Source organism: Delphinus delphis, chromosome 20 (genome assembly GCF_949987515.2).
Source record: "Delphinus delphis chromosome 20, mDelDel1.2, whole genome shotgun sequence".
Classification (NCBI taxonomy): domain Eukaryota; kingdom Metazoa; phylum Chordata; class Mammalia; order Artiodactyla; family Delphinidae; genus Delphinus; species Delphinus delphis.
The window spans coordinates 26,995,329-27,019,252 of record NC_082702.1 but is presented as its reverse complement, the minus strand read 5'-3'; positions in this window follow the sequence as shown (position 1 = coordinate 27,019,252).

The following is a 23,924-nucleotide window of genomic DNA, read 5'->3' as shown; positions in this document are numbered from 1 at the left end:
TTTTTTTTTTTTTTTGCTGTACACGGGCCTCTCACTGTTGTGGCCTCTCCCATTACGGAGCACAGGCTCCGGACGCACAGGCTCAGTGGCCATGGCTCACGGGCCCAGCCGCGCCGCGGCACGTGGGATCTTCCCGGACCGGGGCACGAACCCGCGTCCCCTGCATCGGCAGGCGGACTCTCAACCACTGCGCCACCAGGGAAGCCCCCACCTGCTCTTCTTATGATGTGACTTTGATTCTGCACCCTTTGAGATGTTAGGGCCTGTGCTCCCTCCCTTTGGCATCTGAGTGGCATTGTGACTGGTAGAAAAGATGTCCCGTCACTTCTGAGACTACATCCCAAAAGGCAATACAACATCCAGCTGGCTCTCTTGGGATACTTGGAACCCAGCCGCCTTGGAACCTAGCTGCTTGTCTTCCATAACCCTCTATGTTCCAGGCTCATCGCAATGAGACCAGTACCAAAACCTTCGCCATACTGTAAAGAAGTCCAAGCGCCCATGGAGAAGAAGCAAGGCCCCCAGTCCCCACTCCAGGTGAGCTCCCAGCTGCCAGCCATGTGAGTGAGCCCTATTGAAAGCGGGTCCTCCAGCCCCGATCTGAGCCATGCACCAGAGGCAGTGCCTCTTTGCTGCTCGGCATCGGTAAAATACAATGTTTTTAAAGCACCAGAGGCAGCCATGCACCGCCCAAGCTGAAGATTCATAATCAGAATAAATGAGTGTTGTTGTCTTGTGCCATCAGGTTTTGGGGCAGTTTATTACCCGGCAATGAATACTGGGACAGCTGTCCTGAGTTTTCTTTGCTCATGGCCTGGCTCTTTGCAATTTTATAAGCTTTTTGGTATCCTTTTGATTAATTTATTCTTACCTAAATTAACCAAAATTTGTTCCTTTGGCTTGTAACCAAAGAACCTTGACAAATAACCCTGGAAAAGGATAGAAGGACACACATCAACCGAAAGGCAACAATGGGCCTAGAGACTCTCGTTCAGGGAAGAGCCTGGGACCTTGAAAGGAATGAGAAGAGTAAGTGAGGCTGGAGTGCGGTGAGTGGGGGGCATGTGACTCAAAGTGAGCTGAGAGGGAGTAAAACAGTACGAATTATGTGCCAAGCCTAGGACTAGTATGTAATACACAATGTCTCATCCATGTGCATATCAACAATAAGGGGAAAGTCTTATTTTTGAGCAACTCCCCACCTCCACATACAGAAAACCGCATTTAAGAGAAAACGAAATTGCAACTCAGCAACCACTATTTACTGCTGACCCGGAAACTCGACCCAGCTTTATCTTCCTCCAAAGCTTGTCCTCCTAATATATCTGCTGTGTGGCCCAGTAGAAGATTTATAACTTAGAGAACAGAGTACAGGGAGAGTAATAAGGGCGATATGCATGGATGAAGAAACAGCCCAGTTGGAAAGACCCAATAACATCATGGAGCAATAAAACTCATTTTACAAATAAAGGGACCCAGACATGGACCGTTATTAAAGGGTAGGAGAAGGAATATGGACTTTGGAGCTCCACAGATGTGGGCTGAATTCAGAACTTCCTACCATGGGATGTGTAATCACAGGCATTTCACTTGACCTCCCCTGGAATCCATTTTCGCATCTCTAAAATAGGGGTGAGGATCCCCAAGTCGCTGCTGTAAGGTTTGACAATGACACTTGTAAATTGGATGGCGCTTGGTGGGTGTCAGAGTGGCACCAATAATCCTAGATATTGAGAATAATTATAGTAACACCCAAGGTTGCCTAGACAGAGACTTAAAAAAGTGGGGGGAAAGCAAAGCAGAAAAGAAGAGAGGAATCCGTAGAATGGGAGAAAGGGACACAGAAAGAAGGAATTACTGGAGGGAGGGAGCATGGGTAGGAGGAACAAAGAATATCAAATCGCACGCTGGAGGCTTTTTAAGTCTCCTTGCAGAAAGCTATTCCAGAGCCTGAGGCAGCTCCTGGTGCGACCACCCCTGTAGGAGAGGTGCCGGCCACGTGCAGCCCAGCCCTGCAATCTTGTCAACGATCAGATGTTCATGCTCAGGGGTTAGGGCACCTGCAACTCCCAGGAAACCAGTCCTCAGACAATCTGATTGAGAGCTCTCTTTGCAAAGACAAAAGGCAGCCAGCCCCCTTCTACCTGAATCCTTTTAATTCCTCTACCTCGGCCAAGGGTCAACAGCTCACTGAATTCTTGGTCGCCATGGGGCTCAGCCTCTCTAGGTAGCCTTGCTGCTGTCTGACCTTCATTCAGCTGCAGAAGGAACTGGAGGAGGGCACAGAAGGATGTCCCCTGGGGGCAGTGGGCAGAGTAGCTCACACTAGGTCCTCAGCCCCAAGTTTCCATTTCTGCCCAGCACCTGACGAAAAGAACTCATTTTCAAACCATATCACCCACGAATGAGGCAAGGAACTACAGCGACTTTCCCAATTCATCTAAAGTGTGGCCAGCATTGCCACGATTCCCTGGTATGAAGTTTCCAGACAAGGGAGAAAAATGGACCAAAGGGAATGTCTTTCTTAAAAGGGAAGTGGATCTGTGTTGAGATAATTCAGAAGAAGGATAATTCTGGGAAGGCTGATTCTGGTTCCTTGCCATCATCCTATCCTCGGTGGCCTTATTGGAAATTCCTACCCTCCCTCCCTCCAGGCTCCCCATCCCCACATCAGGGCGGGGCCACTTTCTATGAGGAAAATAGAGGTTGCAATGTTTGGCATATTAATTCAGAGTATATGGTCAAAAATATTGTTTGCTATGGCTTGTGGGCTTATGATATTTAATTTAAAATAGATTTTCCTAAATAAGAAGAGACTTTAGGGCTTCCCTGGTGGTGCAGTGGTTGAGAGTCCGCCTGCCGATGCAGCGGACACGGGTTCGTGCCCCGGTCCGGGAGGATCCCACATGCCGCAGAGTGGCTGGCCCCGTGAGCCATGGCCGCTGAGTCTGCGCGTCCGGAGCCTGTGCTCCGCAGCGGGAGAGGCCACAGCAGTGAGAGGCCCGTGTACCACAAAAAAAAAAAAAGAGAGACTTTTTACACATGGCCACTAGAAGCAAACCGTTTTGCTGCTCGGCATCGGTAAAATACAATGTTTTTAAAGCACTTTATGGCACGTTGGCCCTTTGGCAAGGATGGAGTGTTCTGAAAAGATGGAGGCTTAGCACAGTGACAAGATGGTCCTGGTGCGATTGTCACAAGCCCAGTTCTGTGGGCAGTTTTCACCTCCATAAGCTCCATTTTCTTTTGTATAGTAAATTTCCTTCTTAATTCCTGAAGTTATACTCAGATCTGAGAAAGTCTAACTCTTGAGATCAGGCAGCTGAAGTGATGACCACAAATGCTTTATTATGTCATTTCTCATTAAATATGAACAGATTGTTTCCACAGCAAACACAGCAAGCACGAGGCCAGGTGTTTTCCCATTTTCCACGTCTCCTCCAGCGTTAGTGGGAGGGCTGTGGAGCTTTCCCTTTTTCTCTCTTTTTCTGTCTTCTTTTAGCAATCGCCTGAGACTGAGGCTGCAGAAAGGGTGGCCTGGTGTTTTAAAGGCCTGGAGGTCGATGTACAAGTTAAATAAGGCTGGTCTACACGGACGGAGCACAGCAGGGGCGGTTGTGCAGCTCTTGGCGATGCAAGTTTCACAGAGCAGCTACAAAATAAAAATACCTTCTTATTCATCTCATGGAGGACCATGCCATGAATTATGTCAATCCAGCTTGTTCTCTTCAACTGATTCATTTTAAACTTCAGAAGATGGCAGCAGACCTAGCGGGGCGAGCCCACTGAGCGGCTTAACCATGAAACACACAAGGGGAAAAGACAAGGAGAAGAATCCATGGTGTTAACTTATAGGTTCCTGCTCCGAGTGGGAGCATTTCTAGCAGCCCTGTCCTCCATCTTCCATCCTCTCCTCGAAACCAGACCTAGACAATATCCTTCGCTGGAATATGATCACGAGAGAGCGCGTCCCTCAGGGTCCAATCTGTTGCACTGGTTTTCTTGATGCAATGTCAGCCGCTAAAGACTTTTACTGGAAAAGCTGATACTTGAGAAATGGTTTTGTATTAGTTCAGGATAGAAAGGAAAGCTGATAGCAGTTTCTAGATTGTCAGTAATCCTTTCTTATGAGTGGCCAAAGAGAAACAGCCCACTTCCTGATGGAGCCTCAGAGAAACGTGGAGGTACGAGAACAATTGTTCCCAAGGCAGTTCCGTCTATAATTAGCGATGCACCAACCACGGCGCGGTTTGTTTTTCTAGTTCAGTAACCTTTAACAACACTTGTAATCAGTTGGGTTTTAAGAAAGAGGGGGTGAGGGCCAGGGGACAGAGTTACATTACACTCAGCACAGCAGTCCTGGAGAAATGCTCACGGCTGAACACACCTTTCTGCCAGGGTGGCTTTCTGTGCCTTTGTGTGAAGGGATATAAACAAAGCTTAGGGGAACACAGGAGAGATCCTGCAATCCCACGGGGTAACTTTAGAGGAGAAGCTGTCTGCTTTGTCCGTGGAGTGAGGGATTGGGTTTGCAGGCAGCCTGAGGACTGCAACCCTGCCTTTGGGGAGCTTTGGGGACAGGTATTTACCTGGTCTGCACCTGGGTATCAGTTGCTTAAATGGGGCACAAACCTGCCAGGGCTTGAAAGGGTCAGAATATGTACCTGGTAGAATTAACAAAAGTAGAAGACACCTTTGCTGAAGCAGGCAAGACCCTACTGGGGGTTTTGCAATTCAACTCCAGAAAATTCTCTAGAGGGGTTATCCATTAGCACATGCTATGGTGAGCAGGAAGGCAAATATTGATTTGTAAAGTTCCTATCTCAGTGGCTGTCTTTGAATGAACTCGGGAATTGACCACTCTTAACCAGCCGTTAAAATTAAAGCAAAAAAAGGACTATTTTTTTTCTTGTTAAAATAATTATTTTCTGTGTATAAAGAGGCACTACATGTTCAGTATAGACACATTAGGAAGTGAATAGCTAACAGAAAAAGAAAAATCGAAAGCTTCCATAATCTCAGCATTAACTGTGGTCTATAACATTTCAAACTTGAAAAACAAACATACAAACCATTTCTAACAAACGTCAGGGCTGAGAGTACATGCTATTTTGTAATCTACTTTTGTCACTTTTGAGCCTTTATTGCGGCCATTACTTCGTCTACATCATTTTTAATGGCAGCTTAGTATTGTATGTCATGGATGTACAAAAGCTTATTTAATCAGTCCTTTGTTTTTAGACACTCAAATGGCTTCCAGCTTTTCCGTATGTTGTAAACTGCTTCGGTGAACCACCTTCCGGGTAAATATTTCCATTCAAGTGTTTTTGTTGTTGTTGTTCAAATGGAATCATTTGGCGATGCTTTAGAAAATGTTCTGAGAACTAGAGTCAAGGCGAAGAGTGGCATAAGCCCAAATGAGGCAGTGACCTCCTAAATACGTCCGAATAGAAGATGCGAGTAGAGTGTCCTAATAGGTATGACTCAAATAGTAAAATAGGAAATGTTAAAAGACATTCTGTAAAAATACCAGGCATTTAACCAAATTGTACAGGGCCACCAATGATCTGTTAGATGCCTGCCATCTCTAATTTCTAAGCATGCTATTCTAGGAGCCTCTGTTTTTATAACACATAAATGCATGTGGCGTCTTCCTGGGTTATTTGGACCAAATACTGTAATTCTTTAAGCTCAGCAGGCTGTTTTGGGGGATTACAAAAAAACCTGGTTTCGATGGTGATAGAGAGCTGGGGGGGAAGATGTTGAAATGATAGTGGTGAAGGGCAAAATGCTAGGAGAGAGCAGGTCTAAAGTTGTCCTTAGTGAACTCAAAATATATGATTTGATAAAAATACTCTTAATCTCTGCTTTCAAGGAGAGTGTTTATAACAAGCATGGACAGCAGTTAAGAAACTCAGCGGACAGCCTTGGGTATGGAGGGCAATCATGTGGCAGGCCTGTCACCACCCCCTCTCCTTGTCCATTAGACGTGGCTAACAATCAAACCACTCCTCCCTGAGATCACACACAGCCCCAGGATCCTCCATCGGGTCTCCAGGCTGCCGTGAGTATCCTATTGGAACTGGCACTGGAGGTGACACTTAGTTTTTCTTGCTGGCCTAGTGGGTTTCCACCAGTAAGGGACATGTTGGAGGAAGGGGAGGATTTAGGTGGTTAGGAAAGTAAGAAACTGATGCCTGGATTGATGGAGCTAAAAGGCAGGAGAAGGGCATTCTGCTGAAAAGGCTGAGAATCCATCCTGGGGCGACAATCCCAGAGGCCTGTTTTCCTGTGTGTAATTTGGAATTATAATCCACAGATTTTCCTGAAGTGTTTAATCACACCCTCCCCTCTAGAACTGGGGGCTCCTACGAATGACTCTACTGCAGCAAATTGTAAGCCCTCGTTTCTATATACGGATCTCTCAACTATTTGACATTTATTGAGTGCCTTTTGTCTTCAACTGGATTACCCAGGAAAGAGGAGCCTGAGACAGGACTTGTGTGTGGCTAATTTATTATGGGACCTGAGTTCAGGGAACTCAGGGACCTGGGACCCTTTGCTGCAGTGCTGCAGTGCTGCAGTGCTTGCACCTGGACAAACGGCTTCCCGAGCAACAAAATACAAAGACACTCTAAGGGACTAAAAATAACTGCACGCATGCACAGTTGGGGCAAATTCTGGGCAACAAGATACAAAGAGACCAAGAAGTCCAGCTGCCACTTCTGCAGAGCTGGGAGCAAAACAGGGTACTGCGCATGCCCCCTGCGCTCAACACCACCAAAGGGGTGGGCAAAACACCTAAGCCACCCCTCTGGCCCAACCCCTGGACACATCCCTGCCCTCACCCCATATAAGGTACCAGCTCACCTCCCTGAGCGAGTGAGCAAGGGAACCTGTTACTTTTTCTCACTCCCCTCTGCTGCCGCAGGGGCTCCAATGAAGCCTTGCCTGAATTTCTTGTCTGGCCTCTTATCAATTTCTATTGATTAAGGAGGCCAAGAACCCTGGTCGGTAACAATTGAAAAGAGCAACACACAAAAAGAAGGAAAGCCAATATGAAGATGTGGGCTTGATTCCCCTAGGAGCCTCTGAAGAGCTTCTAGAATCTTCCTCAGCCTTATCTGGTGAGGGACTGAGGAGGGGATCCATAACCCCGCCCCCCACAGGTCAAAGACTGCCCCAAGGAATAAGTCTCTTGCACTCCTGTGGGTTCCAAGTGGGTTCCTGCTGTCAGACCTGAAGCAGAAAGTGAGAGATACACAGTGTGGCCTGGGCCCAGGGCGCTGGGGCAGACGCTGTCAGATTTCACCCATACAAAGCCGGTTGCTACAGCTATGGCTGTATTAGAAGTAATAAAATTATTAGACACAATGTCTCTGACAGCTGAATGATGGGAAGGAACAAGCCTTACAGGCTGATAGGAGAGAAAGTTCATAGGCACGGAGGCCAAAAAGAGCTTGTCCTGTCCCAGGACCAGACAGTCTAAAACTACGGGAGCCAAGTGAATAAGGAGAAGGGAGTTAGAAGATGAGAGATGCCAAGGGCGCTGTAGACCATGAGAAGAAGTTTGTGTTTGATGGGAAGACATTGGAGAGTTTGCAAGTGGAGGAGTGACATCATCTGATTTAGCTTAAAAAATACCCAAAAAACACTCTGCCTGCTGAGTGGAGAACTGACAGTTGGGAAGGGAAGAATTGGCAGTGGGAAGAGTGAGCACAGAAGCAGAGGGAGCCGTGAGGGGCGATTGTAGAAGCACATGTAACAGACAAGGGGTGTTTCTTATAGGGCCGTAGTCTTCAAACATATTTCTCTCACTCACCCTAACAGGATTTTGAAAAATTATGCGTTTAGTCTCACACTTTTTTTTTTTTTTTTTTTTTTTTTTTTGCGGTACGTGGGCTTCTCACTGTTGTGGTCTCTCCCGTTGCGGAGCACAGGCTCCGGACGCGCAGGCTCAGCGGCCATGGCTCACGGGCCCAGCCGCTCCGCGGCATGTGGGATCTTCCCGGACCGGGGCATGAACCCGCATCCCCTGCATGGGCAGGCGGACTCTCAACCACTGCGCCACCAGGGAAGCCCTATTCTCACACTTTTAAGTTGACATCTAAAATTTTTCAACCCAAGTATTAAGTAGTTACCAAAAAAGGTAATTTCTGCTCATTATAAACGTTGACAATTTAAAATAAAACATATATCACACTTTTCAAGATATTCAGTTGAAGCTAAATTCCATAATTTATTAAATACCATTTACTGCATGCATTCATTTTAAAAGTATATTAACAAGCTTTTCCATGACAGTCAATTGTTGTATTCTATTTTTTATCTTTTAATTCATATTTTTATTCTGCTTTTCATTACATTTCCCTAAAGATTTTTATCCTAATGTAGTATATTTTAATGTTTGAAGTACTTTTATTGATTATCCTCACATAGTCTCTACATCAAAAATATGTGTAAGAATTGGAATTTTTTTTTTAATTCCCATGGTCATCAAACTTCTAACTAGTGAGTTTTTCTGATTGAATTATCAGAAGTTCTAACACACAATTAATTACAATAATACACAATTGACTACAAAAAAAATAAGCATATTACTAACACAGTTGATTATAATAGCATCAACTATTAATTACTAACGCACAATAGATTACAATAACATAAACACATTACAAATGCTATTGAATAACGATTAGACATAAAAAACTAAAGTTTATTAAAAATGCATCTCTTCAGGAGGTTAATGGGGCTTTTTTTCTCGAATGGTTTTTACTTCCTGCTAGAATGAGACAGAGCTCAACAATTCTATCCCTATTTTTATTTTCATTGATATAAATGCTAAGAAAACTTATGCACAAAAATATGTAAATAGAAATGAAAGGAGTTTTGTTGTAGCAAAATCTGTCAATGATTTGAACTCCTTCTGAGTTATATGCCAAAATATGACAAGCTAATCTGTCTTCCAAATACGCTTGAATGACCTATCAGCTCAGTTAGTTCTTTGTTCGTTTTGTTGAGCACCAGGAATTGGAGACAACCTGACTTCACCAAGGATGTTTCCCAGTCCTTGGGTGCATTCCTTTCATTCCTTTCACCAAAGAACCTAAAGCGTTTTCCACCCCAAAGGTAGGCGCCATTGTAAGCTCAGGAATGGATGCTGAGTTAGCTTTTCTCTGTGTAAGGGAAGGTGTGCGAAGAGGGGCACTGAGACTGTAAATGACCTCAGCATCCTTCTCAGGCAGATCCTTTTGGAGAAAGAGAATAGGGAAGTCGATTGCCTTAGACTCTTCATTTCTTGTACACCTGGGAAAACTTTCATGTAACCCCACAGTGAAAAACCATGGTTTCAAGCCCACTGGTCTTGGTTTTAGCAATGAAAGTGGTAAGAATTACTGGAGTTAGAGTAGATATCAAAGGTTGAGGCTCAGGACTTGCTGATGGCATGGATATGGGGTATGTCTAGACAGAGGGAATTCAAGATGGTACTTCAGTGTAATAAGAAGAGAGGTGGGTATAAGGGTGTCTGAAATACAGTAATAAACTTTGTAATCTCAGTGGCTGGAAAAATAAACATTTATTTCTTATTCAGGCAAAGGCCTCTCTGGGTTAAGACTGACTCTAGGATCCAGGATTTCTCCAAGGCGTGATGCTGTCATGTCAACACATGGCTTCCAAGGTTCTGCAAAAGGGAAAGAGAGAGAGGTTCCAGGTTGTAACTTTCTTGTCCTGGAAATAACTCTGGTCACTTTTGCTTACAGTCCATTGACCAGAAGCAGGTACCTAGTTCTCAGCCGATTGCATAAGAGACACACAAAGGACACCACAAGAGCATTTTGTGAGTGCTGTCTTGGCCACGCTGTGTTTTGGCATGTGAAACTAGATGAATGATGTTTCTGAGCGGGGGGCAATATTTGTATAGGTTCATTGCAAACCAGAGTTTTGGGGAAAAAAACGTAATTGTTTTCATATAGAATAATAAATAAGCAAGACCGGTGGAGGAAAATATGGAAAGTAACACCAATGAGAAGGACTTGCCCTACCAAATAATGAAGTATATTACAAATCTAAAATAATTACAATGGGCAGTTTCAAAAGAACAAAAAAGGAAAGCCTAAGACAGACTTTAGTTTATATAAACGTTTAATATATGATGAAAGGCAGCCTCATGGGGCATCCGTACCACTCTTTACACCATTACTAAAATAAATTACACATGAATTTAAAGGGTTGAATGGGAAGCAAAATACTTATTTCAAAAAATAATCTTGCCATCATTTAAATAATCACCTACATTTTTCTTCTCTGAAAGAATAATGTAGGTGATTGTTTAGATTATTTCAAGATGAGCAAGGACTTCCTGAGCATAAAAGCAGTAGAAGAAATCATGAAAGAAAAGACTGAATACATTTGAGAATATATTAATTTTTTTGTCTGTAGGCAACGCAAACAAAATTAAAAGGCAAATGACAAACTGAAAACGGATATTTAAATAAACACGAGACAAAGGGTTACAATCTTAATTTAAACAACTCTTACAAAACTGCGATGCCACCAACATGCCAGGTTTTAATGGCAAAAGGTAAGAAAAGACAATTCACACTAGAAATACAAACAGCTAAGAAATACAATGGCCTGCAACGTAAAGTAATCTTTTTGCTCGCCAAACTGACAGATAATTTTAAGCTGTTACTTTAGGAGTCAATGCTGGCAAGCCTTTAATGAGAACGATGATGACGTATTCTGCTGGAAAAAGTGTGAATTAGAGCAAACTTCCTGGAAAGCAATGTGTAATATGTAATCAATACTGAAATGCTGAAATGTTTATGCCAGTGTTCTATATCTGGCACATATATATAAACTTGATCTGTACAAGAGTTGTACACTTTGCTATACATAAACCATAACCTTAATTTAAAACAAACATAGGTGCCTACAAATGAAAATGGATAAAAATGTTAAAATAATAATAGTAGTTATCTCTGAGTGATTTTTTTATTTTCCTTTTCCTTCTCACCATTATCCAATTTTAAATATTAAATAATTATTAATACAATAATTAAAATTGATGTCAGTAATATAAATAGCAAATTAATTAAGTGCAGTCACAGAAAGGTATCCTACTCTGAAACCATGGTCCTCAGGCTTTTGATAGAAATTCGGCTTTTGTCAAACTCACAAAATCATTAGTAGCCCAGTTCTCTTCCCTAAACCAAGTCCATCATGTAGGCTTTGGTGCAGTGCTGTGCAGAGGAAAGCACACTGGGTTGTAAGTTATAGATTAACTTCCAAGGCGGTCATTACCAGGACTGCTCACAAGTGTGATTTACAGCAAAGCGGTCTTGAAACTCAACACACCCTCTGAAACACTATAGGTGAAGGAGAACTGAAAAGCTAGCTGGATATTGTTTGTCTTACAGGAGAAAATTTGTCATTTTAGTCAGGTAGAAATCACCCATCATCATGGGCAGTTAACTTGCAAGAATATCTTTTCCTGCCTCTGTCTGTAGCCTCTCCAACACCCTGACCCGAGGTTGCAGGACTAAGAAGACAAATATGGCAGGTCCTACCCAATAGCCCATCTTCACTTTCTTCTTGATAACACCCTGATTTTGTATGGGGTCCAGCTCTAGGGAATGAAACATGATTGTTCTAACTCCTTATGGCCATGCCATTTCTTGTTGGCAAATATTCTTTTTCAGAGCCTTCCGTGAAGCTGGAAGTGGATCTATATAGGAGAAGTCTAGCTTTTCAGGGGAAGCTTTTCTTCTAAGACAAAAGGACAGAGGCTTACAAGGACACAGTCTTTTGTCTCTGCCTCACTCTCCCCCTGGAAGGCTGCCATGATGCCTGGAGCCATGGTAGCCATCTTAGGATCGTAAGAGAAAGTTTAAGAGAATTCCATAGAAGGCTACCCAATGCTCTGACATGGTTTAGCTGCTGAACCAGCTCTGGAGCGCCTGTCTACAAATTTCTTGAGATATTAAGCGTTGGATGGCTAGGCTACTTGCAGCTAAGTGCTTCTTAATAAGATATAGTGAGAATTTAAGATGACCCTGGTTTGCTCATAATCTTGTTCCTAACTTCCTAAATATGGGATTTGTGACAATTTGTGACAACTCAAGGGAGTTCTATAAACATGTTTTGTGTTCTTGCAGACTAACATGGGGAGTGAAGAAGGTCATGCCAGCAGTTAAATCAGATCAACCCCGCCTCAGGGCTTCCCTGGTGGCGCAGTGGTTGAGAGTCCGCCTGCCGGTGCAGGGGACACGGGTTCGTGCCCCGGTCCGGGAAGATCCCACATGCCGCGGAGCGGCTGGGCCCGTGAGCCATGGCCGCTGAGCCTGCGCGTCCGGAGCCTGTGCTCCGTAACGGGAGAGGCCACAGCAGTGAGAGGCCCGCGTACCTCAAAAAAAAACCCACAAAAAACACAAAAAAAATCTTTCAAATTCAAAGATGCTTGAAACCTCCATTAGTCCTCTTGTCTTGGTGTTTATCATCTTCAGTTAACTTACCTGGTGTCCAATGTTCCAATTCTGTTCCCTGGATCTACTCTTTGGGAGAAGTGCTATATTGAGAAACATCTACCCATAGCTATCAGAGTAGCTATGGCCCCATGGAAAATGTATTCTTATCTAAAACGTATCTATCGGTATCTTGCCATGAGCTTCTTACCGAGAGTTTACCTTTACCTGTAAGAGTCAATCTCATAGCAGAATTTGGGGCCAGGTCTTTTAAATAAGAAAACTCTCTGATATCCAGGCAAAGGACTACTGCTCTGTCAATGTATAAGTCCAGCTTGAATTATACCAGTACGGTTACAGACAGACTCATATACCTAAAAACTCATACATAATCTGAACTCAAGTGCGTAAACAAACAACTTTTAAAACAATGACCCATCTAGAGTTTAGTAAAATATGCAATATTATCACTCATCCCAGTTACCAGCTAGAATGACCTAGACTCAATGTCCCCACTATCTGACAACATTTATTAATGTATTCCATACTCAAACACTGCCAGGAATGTGGGGAAGGAATATTGTCTTGGATATCAGGACTTTGAACCTAGTCCTCTTTCTGCCATGAATTCATTCTGATTTGAGTGAATCGCTTCCCCTCTCTGGGCCTTAGTTTTTTTGTAGTGTAAAAAGATGAATTGGACCATATGATCTTTTTTTTTTTTTTTAAAGAAGATGTTGAGGGTAGGAGTTTAGTAATTTATTTATTTATTTTTGCTGTGTTGGGTCTTTGTTTCTGTGAGAGGGCTTTCTCTAGTTGCGGCGAGCAGGGGCCACTCTTCATTGCGGTGCGCGGGCCTCTCACTGTCGCGGCCTCTCTTGTTGCAGAGCACAGGCTCCAGACGCGCAGGCTCAGTAGTTGTGGCACACGGGCCTAGTTGCTCCGCGGCACGTGGGATCCTCCCAGACCAGGGCTCGAACCCATGTCTCCTGCATTAGCAGGCAGATTCTCAACCACTGCGCCACCAGGGAAGCCCTGACCACATGATCTTAAAGGCTCCAGACTGCTTTCAGATTCTCCTTCATAGGAATGTAAGAAAACAGAAAGAAATTTTGTCCTCCTTCTGTTAGAAGATGCCCCGTAGACCTGAAAAATAATATTTGGAATGCCAGTGTTTTCTGAGAACTTACTATATGCCAGACGCTAGACTGTGAACAGCTTTTTTGTGTATTACGTCATTTATTCCTTAAGATAACTAAGCATCATCATTCCCATTTTGCCAATAAGGAAACAGGTCTGAAGGAGCGCCATGACTGTGCCAGGATCACATAAATGAAAGGAGAGAGCTTAGATTCCAAAATCCATCCTCTTACCCATCATACCACCCTACTTCCATAAGGAATTTAGCAGGTTTCAGCAGTATTTAAAACAACATATGAGCTTAACTGTAGAAAAGAACAACTCAAGGTTCTACTTATTTCTGTCTAAAATTAAGTATGCATTTCAGTAAAATGTTGTGTTTTCTATTTTTTGGAGGCTGTGTTTGGCTCCCATGGGAAAATGGCATCTTCTTCATAAAGGGCGGATAAGCAAAGAATGATCTGTTACATTTGATCATCGGGGTCTCATCATGTGAGACTTTTTACGGCCTGTGAAGTTTCGGGTTTTCACGAATTGCTATCATTGAATTCCATAAACATCCCTTGTGTTCAGGATATTGTAGCACCTACTCTCAAGGTATTGTTACTATGCTGAGTAAAAACACATTTGCCCTCTGCAGGCTATGGTTTTGCTTTGAAATCTCTGTAATTAACACATTCGCATTTCAGGCACCGGGTATTATTGAGTTCAAAGAAAAAAAGATGTATTTCATCCTTTATTTTCTACAGATGATTCATCAGTTCCACTCCTCCTCCTACAGACATCTAAATTTCAGTTTTCTGAGAAGCTACAAAGCGGGAGGTGGCATCTAGGCATTGAGTCAGAGGACACCAAGTGTTAAACTGTAATACCGCCAAGAGTTTGGTGTCAACCCTCTTAACCTGTTTTCCGGTGTAGGCGTCATTAACAATGCTCTTTGCCCTTGGGTACTAAAAGGAAAAGACTCCAGTAACCCTACACCGGCTGTTCCACTTAAGTAACTACCTGATGCGTGGTTATCTTTCCAGGCTATCCGGGGAAGGGGGTGGAAACATTTGCTTCTGTGTCCCTGGCAAGCTGGTTAATGCTTGTCAAAGCAATGGCTCTGTTCCCTGAGGCTCGATCCCTGATCAACATTTGAATTTGCACGCTTGTGAAAACCAGATAATACTCAGGATTGTGTTTACTGGACTATGAGACAGCACAACCATCAGCATGTTCACTTCAAACACACACACACACACACACACACACACAAATCAGACATGTAACAGGAAATATTATTTCACACTGAAATACCTTAGTTAACCTTCCAGGTGCCTCTATACTAATTTGAAATATCCCTAGCAATCCCCACAGAATGTTTGGAAACTTCCTCTTCAACATTTTCTTTATTTGTTCAAGTAAATCTATTCATCAATATTTCCTTTATTTGCTCAAGTAAATATATGAAGTATTCAAATATTCACTAAGGATTTGGTTAAAAGGGCTATAAGCACTTTTTTTAATGTATCAAGATTGCCCCTGGTGATCTTCTTGAGTCTTGACCAGTAGACGCAGCTAATTAGGTGGAATATTCCAGAGAAATGGAAGTCCCTGCAGAGAGAGATAATTCAAGCCATTCCCTATTTTACAATGCACATTGTAAAAAATGATTTCTTCATTATGAGAGGAAGGGGCTGTTCCAAGGCAGTGGAAATCGGCAGAAAGAGCGCTCCTCAGGTTTTGAAGAGGGAAATTTTTCAACAGTTATATAACCTCAATATTTTAAAAATGCTCTTTGGGGATCAAGCAGTCCAACTCTTCCAAGCCAGTCATTTTTCAATCCAAGATCAAAAGTGACATTTTAAGAGAGGTACATAAAGAAAAAGAAGAAGAAATTGTTGCAGTTGAGTGATTCCAAGGTCTTGTCGCCTTGCATATAAATGATTTCTGTGTATAATCTCCTGCTCGTGGATAACTCGGACCTGAGCTCTCCGCCAAGGAAATCTCTGTGGCCAGCGTTAAACAGGATATGGCCCGTCCTGCTGGCTCTGAGCAGCCCACGGTGCATTTTTCGTCCTGGGGTGGAGACCTTTATTTGCTGGCTGCAACTTGGACTTGGATGCCCAGTCACACTCTAAGCTGACCACTCTCTGATGTGTGAGGCTCCCAGAACTTTTCACAGAGCAGGCCTCTCTGAGCTTCTCCCCAGAACTCCATGCATTTGCTGCTGACAGCAACTCTGTCTCCTGGATATACATGCCCTTTGGGAGACATGGTGGAGTAGAGTGACCTCCTCCAAGCAGCCAGGTATATCCCAACCGAATTTCCAAAGTTTCAGGTTACTTTTCCATCTCACTGAATAAAGGAGCAGAGATTCCAAGCCAATCCGTAGGTCTAGCGTAACCTATGTCTCATCCTAAGAAGCAGCTCCACCACCTTTCTGTTTTCCATCTGAAGTAAGTCTTTCTATCTACCCCAAGTCACTTGCTTCATGAAGCATAGAGACAGGAAAGTCAGTTGCTCACTGGCCATCTTCTGCCACATGGGGAACACGCTCTCAGTCTGAGCACACACTGTCTTCGGCAAGTGATAGTTATATCCAACCCTCACTGCCTACTGCACGAGTCCTGATCCTTTTGTTTAAATTTGAAGAACCTCTTTCATCTTGCCTCAAACTATCTAATCCATGCTGTATCCCCACTGGTCAATTATGTTAGACCCACTGCCTCTAACTCTCTGCTTTTCTTCATATCCTAAACTTGTCATAATTGTCTCTTCCTCCATACCTTTGTCCACACTGTTCCTGACCCTTGACTTCAAATGACTTCATGCTCATAGTTACTGACAGTGTTTTACAGGGTGCTGGCTATGTGCCCAGTCCTGTGCTGGTCACCTTGCATATGGTATATTAGCTTACTTGTATAACGTCCAAGGAAGGTAAGGATATTTATTCCTGTTACACCAAACAGGAAACGGAGGCTTGGAGATCTAAGCAGATGCTGAGATGCCTCATCGAGAACTGCCTCCCTTTTCAAGACCAAGGTAACTCATTCTCCTTGCTGCCGAGGGTGTTGAGTGCTCACCTTACACTTTTACCTCTCCCAGCAATTGGAAGGGAGCTGCTTCTCCTTCCTCGGGGGGGCAGCCCCCATCCTATGACTTCTTGGTGCAAGGGTATAAAAGTGTGGACCCCTTGACTTAATTTGGGACATTTCTCTAGGACCATCCCTTGTCCAGAGCTCCCTTTGGGTCAGCTCAGGCCTCTGGTGTTTCTGTATCGAGGCTTCACTTCTCCTCTGCCCAGCCTGCTTCCCCCACCCCTCACCAGCACTGCTCCGAAGACCCGTCCCTGTTCCACCTCCCGCACACAAACTGCAGAGTCTCAGAGTCTATTTTCTGGGGAATCCAACTTGATGAGGAAGGTTGCTTTATGTGCCCAAAATCAAGACCAAGGAGAAGATCTGAGATTTAAATATAACTCTGCTTCAAAGACTGTGTTCCTTTCTTTTTTGCTGCTCCGCCACCCATTGAAAGACCACCCATCTTTCCCTTCTCAGATGGGCGGAGCTCTTCTTCCAGCCTCTCATGACTCCAGACACCAGAATGCTTAGATTCCACCAGAGGAAAGTGGGAAAGTGTGGCCTCACGGAGCGTGTGTACGCACATAGATCCAGCACACAGATGTGTTTGTTTGTCCTGTGCTGTCCTTTAAAAAGGTGAGTCAGCATTTTAAAAATCAGATGTCCCCCCAAAACACAGCTTTCCAACTTCTCTTGAAAAATCAGAGTAGCCAGCAATACTCGGTGGTCACATGGCCACATGAGGACAATGCCTGCTGCTGGGTAGTGGCGTGGCGGCCCCTGTGGACACTGCAGTTGGCTGCTGTCTGCACCATCCCCAAGGAGTCCCTACCATGGGGACTGGGAGCAATTGCCGTTTATCAAGTTCCTAGTCTATTTTAATTCTTTTAATGGAGCAAGAATTCTCTCTATGTGTGTTCCTACCAAAAGATAGAAAAATGAAAGATAGGCCTGGAAGATTGTATATTTAAAGGAAAAATATAAGGAAAAGCTCTGGGGGAGAGGGAATAAGAGGGAAGCTTAATTTTACCTGTTTAATGTGTAAACAGAATGGGCGAGTTACAAAGATACATCTTACGTTGGTCAATGCATGATCTTCCTAGCACCTATGGAAATTAAAGTTTGGTCTACAGTTCTGCTGAATAGCAACACTGTTCACAATAGTCAAGACATGGAAACAACCTAAATGCCCATTGACAGATGAATGGATAAAGAAGATGTGGTACATATGTACAATGGAATACTACTCAGCTATAAAAAAGAACAAAATAGGGACTTCCCTGGTGGCGCAGTGGATAAGACCCCACACTCCTAATGCATGGGGCCCAGGTTTGATCCCTGGTCAGGGAACTAGATCCACATGCCTGTCGCAACTAAGAGTTCATGCATGCCACTACTAAGGAGCCCACGTGCTGCAACTAAGACCCTGTGCAACCAAATTAATTAATTAATTAATTAAAAAAGAAGAAAGTAATGCCATTTGCAGCAACATAGATGCAGCTAGAGATTATCATACAAAGTAAGTCAGAAAGAGGAAGACAAATACCGTATGATATCACTTATATGTGGAATCTAAAATATGACACGAACCTATCTATGAAACAGAAACAGAATCACAAACATAGAGAACAGACTGGTGGTTGCCAAGGGGGAGGGAGTTGGGGGAGGGATGGAGTGGGAGTTTGGGGTTAGCAGATGTCAGCTATTATATATGGAATGGATAAACAACAAGGTCCTACTGTATAGCACAGAGAAATATATTCAATATCCTGTGATAAACCATAATAGAAAAGAATATTTTTAAAAGGAATGTATAGATATATATGTGTAACTGAATCACTTTGCTGTACAGCAGAAGTTAACACATTGTAAATCAACTATACTTCAATTAAAAAAAAGTTTGGTCTACGAACGAGATCAAGGAATGATACTGTGAGTCAGGTGTTGTCCGTGGTCTAACAGAAACAGCCCCAGATCTGGAGTGAATAGAGGGGATGAGGGAAAAAGGGGTGTCTGCTCCTGCTTCTGCTGTGATGTGGTCCTATGGACAAGCCCCAGAACCTGCCCAATTTCAGACACTTCTGTAAAATGAGTGCTGCATTAGATAATATCAAAGGTTCTGTCCAGCTTTAAAATCCTAAGGTCTATGGTTTGTTTGCGTATTACGCTGCATGATTTAGTTTGCCCAAGTAATAGACATATGAGGGCATGGATTATGCCCGCTATTTCTTTGTGTCTCTCACAGTGCGAAATGGAAGATAAGCATGGTACACATATTGATGGATTAAATGACTGCTCTGCAGAGCCTGCAAGTGAGAACTTTTCCACAAGGAGCACCAGATCCAGACCACAGACTTCATCTAAGGAGAGAGAAGAAAGCAAACAGACAGAGATACATTACAAAGAGCAGGAGCTGCACGCAGCATGAAAGAAGAGTAACCACAGTTCACGAATGGAAAATGTCGTAACAATTCTGGGGAAAAAAGGAGTCAAAAATGCGTTTCCTCCAGCACAACGATTTCTCATGAACAGAAAGCGCCCTTTGGACGTAGTCTGGAGGGAATTGAAACTCACTACTCTGGAAAATCGATTCATCAGGATGAGAGAAAGTCACAGCTTTCTATCTGAGATCTGCCTCCCACTCTCCACGGCCCACTTTGTTTCAGAAGCACATTTCAGAGAGGGCTGGGGGTGTCTGAGATAGATCTGAATCACCCAGAATTGGCTAAGCTTCTACTCCCTCTATAATGCCTTGCGATTTTCTAGGCATAATTGTTTTAAGGGGATTTTTCCTGAATTATTGCTTCAATCCAATTGCCTTCTTGGTTTAGACCTATGCCACCCTGTAGCTTCCGTGTCATTTTCCTTAAAAATCCAATCACCTCATTGCTGATGAGTCTGATAACTTCCCTGAAGCCTGAGGAAGTATACGGAGGGGCACCATGTTGTACAACGAAGCCTGTCGCCATCTTGCTGCCAACCCCCATCTCCCCACTCCTTTCTGGCTTCAGCACCTTCCAAAAAGCCATCTTCCCACCCATGTCTCTCCCTGGCGCGCACCTGAGAAGAGTAGCTTGGACCCCCCCTCCATCAACTGCTTCTCTTTGGGGGAATAGGGCCTACACGCTGGCCTAGTTAGAATTCCAAGGCCCCTCGAGTTCTAGTGAGGAAGAACTTCTCTATCCTGCTACCCTTAAGTATTTTTTATAAGCCTTCCAAAGTGCCTAGAACGCTGAGCATAGCATCTCGATATTTTCTCTGCTTGGCACTTGTATTTGATTTTTAGTCTAGAATATTTAAAGCCGAACGTAATTTTTGATGATGATTTAGTTTAATCCTCTCATTTCATAGCTAGGGAAACTGAGGCTTCCCCCCAAATTAAATTCCTCTAGAATTTCTAAATATAACTCAACTACTTCGGCCAACCATCAACAGAAGAAATAGATCTTTGTTCCATGTGGAGATCGACCAGCTTTGTTCATACCCCAAACCATATATAATCTATGCTATGGGTGAGATAACGAATTTTGCAGGATAATTCTTTAAAAAAATACTTGATTTTTGCCCTACTGCCTGATATTATAACTTAATTTCTACATACTGTGGAACCCCACTCTATATAGTAAGTAATGTGGGAGAACACCTTGATGAGGTGACATACATCTGGGAACCAGCAACGACAAAGCAAAGAGGTGTGAGACATTGTGGGAAATTCCTAGAGCTATAGGGACTTTGATTTGGACGCATCATGGGGATTTGGTGGCGTGGGAGACAGCTAGCTTGGTGACTAGGTGGGGGAGGGCGCAGCCTTGAATGGCAGCTGAGGATTTTATATTTTGTCTTGTGGGTGGTGGAGTCACTGAGGAGGTCTAAGGAGAGAGGAATTTGGTCTATTTTTGCTTTTTACTTCTACAAGACGGTAGAAGATAGCCTACAAGGGGATAACACTGACAGCCAAGAAGATATTTAAGAGGCTCTTAAAATGATCCAGATGAGAAATGATGCCAGAGGGGGAAGATAAGGGAATGGAGGGAGATATATTTAGGGAATGGAATCAACAATCAACTGAGGAGCAGTTGAATATGGCCAGTGATTAACAAAGACTAGGCCGTTGAAATGTCTATGTCCAAAAAGTCGCTTACTTGGTAATTATCATTCTAGCTGGAGTATCATTTTTATATTTAGACTGCAAATCTAACAAATAATCCCATGCTTCCAGCTCCAAAGGCCACAAAATACCTTGGCCAAATTGAAACATAAATTAGTAGATGGTGCTCCTATTAATTTTCTAGTCCCCAACTTAATCACACATAAAATTTTCCAGTAGTTTCGAAATCCAAGAGTCGTTAAGGTCTGAACCTTTTCGAGAGTTAATTTTACTGCCATCTCCTCTGATTCACAAGGCTGATTTTAAACATGGCCTTTTGATGGGTTGTAAGTTGGTGATAATGCCACAGAAAACATAGATCGATAGCTTGAGGATAAAGGAGACAACAGAGGAACCATATACCAGTTTCTGATTTGTGTAAATATCAGCCAGTGCTATTGACGAACTAAACAGTGGATCAGAGCTGTGAATTCAAATGCCTGCACAGTCCAGGCCAATAGCAAAGTGGAAAGATTTAGGTATGTACACGTTGATGTGTGATGAGAGCTGCAGGAAAATGGAAATACACATCTCAAGAGACAGCTCCTACGCCTTTCCAGCCTTCTGTTATCCTGCAGAAATGCTGGTCCAAGGTTACCAGATATTCTGGGTTTTTTCAGAGCTAGGTGAAAACTTGGCTAATATTTTTAAAACTCAGCAACCAAACTAACCATGTCTGACAGACGCATTGAGCCCATGACCCATCATTTTGTACTCTTGCGATTCAAAGTACGGTCCAGGGACCAGCAACGTCAGCATAACCGGGGGGCTTCCTAGAAACGCAGAATCTCAAGCTCTGCTCTAGGCTGGCTCAATCAGGATCGCCATTTGTAACAAAGTTGTTGATGATTGGTGTCCACGTTCAAGTGCGAGAAGTACTGGCTTCCATCTAAAATATGACACAAATGAACTTATCTAAAAAACAGAAACAGACTCACAGACGTAGAGAAGAGGCTTGTGGAGGAGGGGGGTTGGGGGAGGGATGGATGGTGAGTTTAGGATTAGCAGATGCAAACTATTATATGTAAGATGGATAAACAACAAGGTCCTACTGTATGGCACGGGGAACCATATGGAATATCCTGTGATAAACTATAATGGAAAAGGTTATAAAAAAAGAATGTGTATATATGCATAACTGAATCACTTTGTTGTACAGCAGAAATTAACACAACATTGTAAATCAGCTACACTTCAATTAGAAAAAGAAAAGTACTGGCTTCCACGACCTCAGGCACAGAGCCTGTATTGCAGAAACTCTCCCTCTGTGTCCAGAGCAGACATGCAGAAGAGCATATTTCTGTTACCAAGGCAGAGCACGGGTTGTTTTTTGGAGACAAGAGAGGCAGCACCCCGCTCCACCAGAGGCCCTTTTGAGTTGACTCCAGAGAAAGGACACAAGATGTCTTCTGAAGTCCGCACGTCCCTGGTGGGGTGGTAGGTGTGCCTTTTGCAGGGTCGGGACTAAGTTGAGGCCAGAGACACTGGCTTCAGGTGCAAAATTTAAGGGGGGGGGGGACCCAAAACACTCTGCAGTTGAGATAATAATACAAAAATCCTTTCATGCATTATTGCATTCACTGATTATTAATAAAATAATCATTTGCATTATTGTGTTAATTACTAATGAATGTTAATAAAATTGTTCTTTAAGGTAATAATTTTAAAAGTCAAAATTAATGCCAAATAAACCCCCATGATGAACAAAGCATCAAAATTCTCATCTTGTCTCCACCTAGTTCCAGCTCTACTTCTGTTGATGCCATTTTGAATATTTCTATAACCTATTATTTCCTGTTATTCAGACTTGTCTCTTAAAAGCCACTGAACAAGATGTGTAATTTCAAACCTATAAAAATAAATGTAATACAAAAATGCTGTTCCAGTTAGAAAAAGGCTTCATTGTAACCCCAGGAGAGTCTAAGACGCTTCAGCTTAACAGGCTGTATTTACTAGTATCATCTTTGGCTTAGCCGGGAGCCGACTAGCCTCCGTCCCTCGCCCACATTATCTGAGTGCCAAACCGGGAGCTGGAGCCACTTTATTAAGGAGCAAAACATTGCTTTATTCTTCTGCTTTGGAAGTCCAGTAACTTTAGAAGAGGAGATAGGCTGGAAATGGGCCGTGGCAAGCTGGCAGGAACAAAAATAGCTGTGAAGCTGCCTTTGTGTGTCGATCTCACACGTTGACTTCCGTTTCACGGCCAGAACCTGGAAGTGCCCCAGGGTCCAGAAAAGATGAAACTCGAGGTGGGAATGAATGAGTGACCGCTAGGCGTGTTTCAGTTCCTGTCTAGGGAGTAGCAGCTGAAGATAGCAAGAAAATACTAGCTTTTCATACCGACTCTATGCAGAGTCCTGTGGGAGGAAGAGCTGACCAATTGTACCCTGAACGGCAGCTCTGGGGAGGCAGTTCATTGATTTTCGTGTGGCATTCATGTAGAGTGTCGGCTAGGCTCTTCTGGCTGATGGCTTTATGAGGAAGCAGGCGAGGTATGGGGTGAACCAGATGGGCTTTTGATGTGGCATCAGAGTGCATCCCAACTGTTACTAAGCTAGCACGTAGCACTAGCACTTAGCTGGGATCTTAACTCCGTGTCTGCGCCATCCCAAGCCTCAACTTCCTCATCCTTGCAGGACCAGTACGAGATCATAACAGTGACATTCTTTAATATGTGACCTAGCATGGAGCCCGTAACCTAAGAGGAGACAACAACCATCCTTCCCAACGAACCAAAAGATTCCAAAGATGGGGGTTCTCTCTTTTATCCCTGGAACCCAGCAATAACTTTTATTTGCATAGTAGATTCAACGTTTCAAAGCACTTTCCCTTAAAACAATTCTATTGTGTCCTCCCAAGAGTCTAGTGAATTAGGGAAGGCAAGAATTATTATCATTATTTTTAAGTGGAAAAACCAGAACAGCTGGTAGAAGATAGTTCTTCTGACTTTGAGTCCGATAATATTTCCACTACTCTGCCCTTCCTGTTTTACAAATAATAGGGACTCGAGGCATATTTGTTGAATATACATTTTCAGGGAACTACCTGAAAAGTCCAAAATACAGATGTTCTCATTCTTCACCAGAAAGTTGCTGGTGGTGACAAGTT